Source organism: Muscardinus avellanarius (assembly GCF_963383645.1).
Source record: "Muscardinus avellanarius genome assembly, chromosome: 7".
NCBI lineage: Eukaryota > Metazoa > Chordata > Mammalia > Rodentia > Gliridae > Muscardinus > Muscardinus avellanarius.
In genome coordinates, this window is record NC_137793.1 from 37,347,747 (window position 1) to 37,356,998 (window position 9,252).

Sequence of the window (9,252 nt, forward strand, 5' to 3'; positions counted from 1 at the left end):
TAAATGGAACCTGTTGTGTGTGTGTTTATTTCTTCAAAAATATAAGAGGCCTAGTACCAATAATGACTTCTCATCCCAGGAGGTTAGCCTAACAGACACACATACATGCACAACTTCATGCTTTTATTATTTTACCCCAGGATAATACACAAACCTCTTTACAAGGCCAGAAAATATCATGATTAACTCATTTCCTTTCAATTATGATAGAGTCTATTATTTGCAATTTTGATATTTGTTTATTTATGTTGTGGCACTGGTGATTTAATCCAGAGGTATTCTACCTCTGAAGTACACCTCCAGCCCATTTTTTACTTTGAAACAGTGTCCCACTAAGTTGCTGAGGTTGGCCTCAAACCTGTGATCCTCGGGTCTCAGCCTCCCAAATACTGGAATTACAGGAGCGCACCACCATGCCCAGCTAATTTTGCTATTTAGAACAATATAGCCAATAAATACCTTTCACAAGGCGCAGTTGAACTGCAGAGCATGGAAACACCCTAATGTAAATCAACAAGTAAAGGCACTGCTGCAGGCTTCTTATTGGTGGACTCCCGCCCACCCTCCTGAGGTAGCCCAGGCTGCCTGAGTCACCAGACATCAGATACTAGTAAGCTCACTTTCTTTATCTTCAGAAAAGCTGGAAGTAAATAATAAGAAGACATCACTCCTCTTCTGCCCTCCACTGTGGTGTCTACTGCCCTGGTCTGGTGATGTTCTAAGAAAGAGTCTCTGGATTCCACCAGAGCTACCAAACTAAGTTCTTGTGTAAAGTCTACCTCTACCAGCTCCCAGCCTTCTGTGTAGTCTAACTCCTTGATAACTACCCAACTTCCCTATGTGGGTGGCAGCTTTATAGTAGCCTCGAGAGGTAGCCATCTTCTTGAACATTTTTTGTCGGCGCTTAATTAAGCAAGGTGTGGTGGCACACGCTGGTAATCTCAGTACTTGGGAGGCTGAGACAGGAGGGTGGCAGGTTGGAAGCCAGCACCAGCAACTTAGCAAGACCCTCGGCAACTTATCAAGACCCTATTTCAAAATAAAAAAAAAAAAATCTTGAAGAGCTGGAGGTATTGCCTGGAGGTAGAATGCCACTGGTTCAGTCCTCAGTATCCCCCAAAAAGAGAACCTAATTACCTCCAGTGTAGTCCATCTTATTTTAGGATTTTGTAATTGTCTGAAGATGCGATCTTCTACCTTCATGTAATTTTGCCCATTGCAGTAGTGTCTTGCTCCCTAGTGTCACACAGAAAACAATTTATCACCATTCTGCTTCCGGTTCTCTCTCTCTCTCTCCTCTCTAGATCCTTACATCACTCCCCATTTCACTTGGTTTCTAGAATGTTTGCCATATCCCAATTCCCCCCTTCTTCCCATTTTCCTGCTTAAAAATGTGGTTCAGAATCCCTTATGTCACCAGGCCAGGTCAGAGCGCGGTAGGCGTGTGGCCTCCTGATCGCTGCCGCAGTGGCTCTGTAAATGCAAAAGAGACTCATCATCACAGCTGCGGTTCACCTGCTCTCCATCTGGGTGCTCCACACAGATGCACTTTGTTAACAGTAGAAATATCTTTCATAATTGTGTTAAAGGATTTTCAAACCCTCTGAAGGCTTTCCTTATGTGTCTATCTGTATGTAACATGCTGGCTTCCAGTGCAAACGGTATGATATTATCTATTTTGTGTCTCTATCTTAGCCTCATTTCTTACCATTAAAATGTGTGTGTGAGTGTGTGAGTGTGTGTGTGTGAGTGTGTGTGTGTGATCAGAACAAACACTGAACCTAGAGTGACAGTAGCAGGTACTGTGAAGGTCCAGCTCCACTATGTGACTTTCAACGGGACACTTTTTCTACACCTTTCAACCCTCACCAGTAAGATGAGAATATCAGCACCTGCCCTCCAGATCTCAGAAGTTTCCATGAGAATTAAATGAGTTACAAACTGTTAAGCCTTTTAAGATGGCTTAAAAATATATATTACAATACAACCTGTGGGCACTCAATGAATATTAATGGAGAAATGAAACAGATAGAAAAATGATACACAGCAGACTGAATAATGACAAGAAGCAGGATCAGAGGAGAGATAAGACATAACATCAATTCAAACTCTTGGCACCTGAAGCCAGCGTCTGTCGCCGATGGCAACACCGAAAGAATCGCAATGCTTTAAGTCCAGTGCAGTGTTTAAAGAATGCAGGATTTACCTTCTGTCGAGGGATCATCTCACCCATGATTTCCATAGCTCCATGCAGTTAATGAGGCATCTAGTAACACCTGTTCTGAATCTACCCAGAAAGAAATGTAATGAGTAAGAGTCAGGAGTAAAGAGGCGAGGCTCACATTCATCAATGCGCATTTCTAGTTTTCTGAGGACAGGAAAATATTTAACTGCTGAGCAGCAAATCCCATTTGACTGTTTAAGTAAGAGCTAATGATTAATATCAAGCTAAAAGTATGTGCCTTTCTACATTTTATTATATTAAATACACTAATGGCATATGTATGAAATAAAATTGCATTTTCAACAAGTTTTTCATTCCCCCATGAGATAAGCGTCACTGGATGTTTACTCCTGTGCATTTAATCATCCATCCATTTGTTCAAACAAACATCTCTTAAGTGAATATTATGTGCCAGGCTTTATCCCAGGTAGTAGGACTAAAAGATGAATAACCTATAGTCTGGGCATGAGAGGCAGAAAGAAGAGGGGGAGAAATGAAATACATGTGAGACAACAGAAGACAGACAGATGACTCCGACCGCAATGGGTTGACAGGTGATCAGTCACGACTCAGTTGAAGATCAGAGAAACCACGCTAGTGAGTTTAAATGCAAACAAACGTAACACTGGGAATCAACAGCTAACACAACCTTTAAAAGGTCAGTCTGTGCATAGCACATGCATGTAATTCCAGTACTTGGGAGGCTGAAACAGGAGAATCACAGGTTCAAGGCCAGTCTCAGAAACTTAGTGAGACTCTGTTTCAAAAATGAATGAAGCCGGGTGTGGTGATGCACACTTGTAATCCCAGCATTCGGGAGGCTGATACCAGAGGATCACGGTTGGCAGACAGCCTCAGCTACTTAGTGAGGCCTTCTGCAACTTAGTGAGACCTTGTTTCAAAATAAAGAATAAAAAAATAGGGCAGGGGGTGTAGCTTGGAGGTCAAATGCCTCTGGGTTCCATCCCCAGACCCGCAAAAAAATAAATGAATGAAAAAAAGAAAGGAAGGAAGAAAAGAGGGAGGGAGAGGGGAGGGAAGGAGGGAAGGAAGAAAAGAAGGAAGGAAAGGGTGGGTGGGTCAGGAGGAGCAGTCTCTGTTACTCCTGGAGAAATGAGTCCTAGAACAATACTGCAGAAACACCTCAAATGGGAACTGCCCTCTGTGCCATATTCAGGCAGCTTGGAGCAAAGAAGCTTGTCAATGCAACTACTGGTTCCAGTAATACACCTCATTTGCAACTCTCCATGATCACAATTGTTAATTCTTGTTGCATCTGTACTGGGGGCAGGGGAAGAGAGGCCAACAGACCACCACTGCGTTCACCATTGAACTCAGTTCTGAATTTAAGTCTTGTGTTAATGCATCAGATTAGCAGAGCCCTACATCATATCTGAAACCCAAGATGCAAGGGATTCTCCTTCAAACCTCTGCAGTCCAGGAACTCAGGAGAAGGCATGCAAAAGCTGTGAGTGACTCTACTGAGCTCACCCAACTCAGCAAAAAGAAGATGAAGAAGTTTTTAGGCAGAGAAGGGAGAGTGCTGAAGGCAAGAGAAACAGCGTGTGCATGAACCTGCATTAGAACTATGCCTCTGATGAGCTTGAACAGAACCAAGGACAGATTTTAAATATCCAATCCTTTTGGTCATTGTTGTTACTAATATTGTAATACTAAAGTCAAACCCACATAAGAGTGGTGTTCTAGCGTAATAAATATGAACTCAAAGTCAAGAGACAGCAATGCCATTTCTGGCTCTGCCTCTAACAACATCCTTTGGGAGGTCACTTAACATCTCTGGCTTCATTTTTCCCATCAGTAAGATAGGGAGGGTTTCTGTGATTCCCTGTTAACAGAAATTAATGAGAAATAGAAACATCAAAACTGTTATCATCTTACTGTGAGTGCTTGTACACACACTAATTAAACATCCTATTTAATGGAAGATCTTCATGGTATGTGCAGAAACTTACCTTGTGACCAGTAAATTTCTATCCTAACAATATACTGCTACAATTTTGTTAGGATAATGCTAGAGCAATAGCCATTTAACCAATGCTCATTGATATGAAATAAAAGTGTAATGATTATGGAATTCAGAGTTGTTATTTTGGGGGGATGCAAGTCTTCCCAGCTTTTCTCTCATCGTATGTTATAGAAACCTATAATCATGCAGCACATGTTGACTGACCAGGTAAATAAATGCAAGAGCCATAGCTTTGCATAGTTTGCCAGGCCTTGTGCTCAGCCAAGGTGAGCGCTTGGCAAGCACAGGAGTCTTCATTTTGCAGTTTTCATGAATATGCAATTCATCTAGTCACAATAGATGTATTTCATGCAGTTTGGAAAGCCACATGTTATTTCCTTGCTATAATGGTCTCCTCTGCCCTGCTCAGAGGCTTAGCAGCTGTTGAAGGTCAAACTACCAGTGAGTTACTGAGTTACAGCACGCCGACAGTGGAGTCCATGTGGCTTGTAAATCACCTGCAGCAGCAGCACAGGCAGCATTAGACGGTGAACTGGCTTGAAACACCTTCTCTTCTCCTCTTTCTCTCTCTCTCTCTCTCTCTCTCTCTCTCTCTCTCTCTCTCTCTCTCATATACAATCAGATATGGTTTTTCAACAGATGACAGACAGAGAAAATATAAGGAAAATAAAAAGATTATTCTTGCTTAGATTTCTCTCCCTTGTCTTCTGCCATTGCATGAAAGTCACGATGACCAAAATGGAGTTAAAGTCAAGTGTTGAACCAAGAAGTCACAAGTAACCCAGAATAGGACCATCATGACCAAAACATTGAGAAGATATCTCTAAGTGACCACTACCTTACAATGCGAAAAATACAGATAATTCTGGGTTGTGAGCATTCCACAGGTGAATGGAACAAGTAACATGTCTCTGCTTTTGACTTACTTTCCTAATGTGTACACATACACACACACACACACACACACACACACACACACACACACACATACACACACATAATGATGCTTGGAAAGAGAAATTTCATAAAAATGTTCTATACCTTAATCAATTAAAAATTATAAAATAAGAACTATGACCATACTATAACTGAATCATCACCAGCAGTACATAATGGCAAATGCCAAAAGGGCAATGCCAAAATTTCCTTGTACTTCTAATGAGTTTTTTTTTTATCCTACTGAGCTTATACTGATTCCTCCTGCCCTTGTCTTTTACTAATGAAAAAAACTAATCTCTGCTGTCTTTCTAAGATTCATATCTGCAAAAGTATCATTGCTCTTCACTCTTCCTGCTTTTTCTGAGTAAGTTGCCAGTCTTGGTTTTATAGATTCTTTTAAAATTTACTGTCGTTTTGAGAGATTTCTTCTGAATCCTGGCCAACTTGACTCACTGTTGCTAAAAAAAAAAAAATGAAATGTTTGAAATGTAAGAATGCATTATGCCTGCAGGGCAGTGAGCACCAATGGACAGCTGCAGGACTTGTTCCAGCTGAGACTGTTTTCCTTGCCAATGATATATATACATATGTGTGTGTGTGTCGCTATTGAGAGTCTATTCAGAGCTAGGAGAGGGTGGGCTTGGGATATAAGACAGGTACCTTTATCATTAAAGGTAGGTACCTCTTTCTTTATCTTTAGTTGTTGTGAGGACTGATAAGAGGTGGAGCAGGAACTATGGAGAAGAACCACCTACAGAACTGAAGAGCCTCCTACTTGGTAAAGGCCTGGGGTCCAAGGAGACTTTAGAGGCCATTCCTCTAGGACTCCTGGCCCTGAGACAGCACCTTCCCTCTGGAGGACAACTTCCCTCTGCCTGTGGGAGCACATGGCTTGATTCAAGGAAGAGATCTGCTGGTTCTCAAAGGCCTCACAGCGGGCTTGTCTAAAGAATTCATCTTCCCTCACTAGCTCTGACACAATGCAGAGGGAATGAATGGGTTAGCCAATTCCTTCAGGGGTAAAGAAGAATGGTATCCAGGCATTCCGAGCAACAATCCACGCAGAACTCACACAGTGGGAGATGAGCCTAGAGGCTTCTTGCCTAAATAGTTATGTTCTTATACTATATTCAAGGTCTCTATAGCTTTACTTGTTTATTTTGGTTCACTTTGCTGGCACAGCCTCAGTGCTTAAGACATATCTATGATGTGGGGTAAAAGAATCCACAGAGGCACGATGTATCAGCCACAAATAATACCTTTGCTGAATGCAAATTTTTTCATTTTCCTTGAGCCGCTTACAGAAAAAAAGAAACTGCTTTATTAATTATTCTAACCATTTGCCAGTTACTTAGGTTTTAAGGAGGCTTTTATGTGCTTTAAAACCACATTTGTGTTAAATACCAACGCAAATGAACCACAGAAATGAGCAGAAATGCTGTAGTGTAAGATTGTAGTTCATGGAGACAGTAGTTTTTCCCCCACTTCAGGCTATTTCACTCTGAGGACATAAAACCATTATTAAGATTGTCTTTCCTTCAGGCCTCAAGGATGGATTTAATTCTGTACAACTCAGACTTGATGGCTAATAGCAATAATGCTGAACACAAACATCTGGACTCACTATAGGAAATCATTTCCTTCATTTCTAGTCCGGGTGCCCACCTGAGTGAAAGGCGCAGAAGAGTGCCTGCCTCTCAGCCACCAACCCAGAAATAAAACACAAAGCTGTGCTGTGAAGTAAGTGGGGAGACTGACACACAAAAAAAATGAAACTAAACTTCAGAGAACATCCTCCCGCCATCAGAGTCATAGTCTACATCTGATTTTTATGTTTATAAAATGCAGAGCAAGAGATGTGGAATGCAGGATTCTTTTGCTTTTGTTTGCAAGTTCACAAACACCACTAATAAATTAAAAGCCTGCACTGCTCCCTAAAATGGCTGACAGTACCAAGTGAAGGGGAAGATTTTTCATAGTTATATTTGAAAGGCTGGTACTAGGTCTAAAAAGATGGAGAGAAGGCTCCCACAGGCCATGCTAGAGGTTGTAGAGATCCAACATTTTTCTGAATATATGGGTCTGTGTGTGGTGTGGTGTGGTGTGGTGTGGTGTGAAGAAGAAATTAGAGTAACTGAATTACCCCCCCCCAGATTTCCAGCCTCTGTTGAATTTCTCTCTGAAGGTTTTCTCTGATTACACCCTCTATACCAGTAACCCTTACATGGGACCCAAGAATTTCCAGTTACCACACGTGTCACTTGCCCCCTCATCACCACCAAGAGAACAGAATGTGTAGCAGGACTTGACTGAAAGGTATAAATCGCCATTATGGGCACTCTGGGGAGATACAGTTTACACTGTATGAAAAGAGCTGTAAAACCACATTAGTTCCTTAGCCCTGCTGACAATTTCTTACTAGTGGAGCCACTTAACCTCCCAGGATCTTTCTGATCTGTCCTCCTTCGTTCTTGGTATAGGCTAAATTAGCCCCTCCCTCAAAAAATATAAGTAGATAGATAGATATTCAAGTCTTGCCGACAATACCTATGAATGTGACGTTATAGGTAGAGTTTTTGTAGACATAGCAAGGTCAGATGAAGTCATAAGGTGGACCCTAATCCAATATTACTGGTATCTTTATGGAAAAAAAAGAGAAGAGACACAGAAAGAGACACGCAGGGAGGGTGCTATGAGATGACAGAGGTGGAATTGGATTGATGCAGCTGCAAGCCCAGAATGCCAAGGACTGCCAGCCACCAGCAGAGGCTAGGAAGAGGCAAGTTCTATCTAGAGGCTCATAGAGGGAGTATGGCCCTACTGTCACTCTGATTTTGATCCTCGAGCCTCCAGAACTGAGAGAGCAAATGTCTGTTACCTTAAGCCACCCAGTCTGTGGCACTTTGTTACTGATTCCCTAGGAAATTAACACAACAGCCCCCTTCCTTCTCTCTCCCTCTCTCATTTTCTCAGGAGAGATACTTATATTATTTTGACCTTTACCCTCAGATGCTTCAGCTTTGACCCATGAAATGCTGATGAATGCAATTTCCTGAATAAGGACAGTGCCCTCCCTAAGAGAAATTCTAGGCCCAAAGATTAAGAAAATATTTTTCCTCTCTACCACCTATAATGTGTTTAGGTTGGGGGAAAAATAAATCTTCAAATTAGATCTGAAGATCTAAACTCCGAAAACTGACTGTTGTTCTTGGTCAAATAATCAGACTTACTTCACATGCACTGGCCACTTCCCATTATCAATAGCAATGAAGACTCCATGTTGTCAGAGCCTAGAAAGCTGGTGTGAAGCACACCTGACCTCCTTCTCCTTCATCTTGGACTGCTCCTCCAGTGCCACTCTCTGCTCCAGCCACACAGGGTCCTTTCAGTTCCTCATTTTCAACGCCTGCTCCCTCGGCCCTCACAACATTGATGCTTCCTGGAGCACTACTTTCCAGACTCCTGCCCCGATCCCTCTATGCTAACTCCAATGTCTCCTCCTAACTGAGGAGATATTGGAAGGGTCCTCTGAGGGGCCTTTCCTGACTTCTCAGGACAGAGGCACATGCCCAATCAGAAATGTTTATTAGTTTTTAATTATAATAGAGGCTCTTTTAATTGAGCTCCTCCAGGACTTAAGTGATGTTTTCAGTCCCTGTGTTAGATGTATTGACTGATTGCCCACAGCATGATAACTGCTGCAGCTTCTGCTGCCCAAGACCCTCATCACTTCTCCCCCCAGCAGCTCAGCCCTGTACTTACTCAGAGTGCTTGCTCAAACCTGTTTATGGCAGTTGTACCTGATTACTATAATTACATAGTTTAATTAAATAGCACATAAACTCTTCAAATATGAACATAAAAAGAGAGTTGCTGTTTCTATGAAAGGTAAGTTAAATGCTTTGGAAAGACCTGAAAAGGCTGGGGATGGGGTTGTTCTTAAATGAATTGAAAGTAGGACAAGTATAAAAGATTGGGGGAAACAATAAAAATTGAAATGAATTTAAATTACTTCATCAGTGTCTTTAAGTTTTCCTGCCACTTTAACATATCTGAAACTGTAAATTGTAGGTAATATGTATATCATTATTTTGAGTGGGCT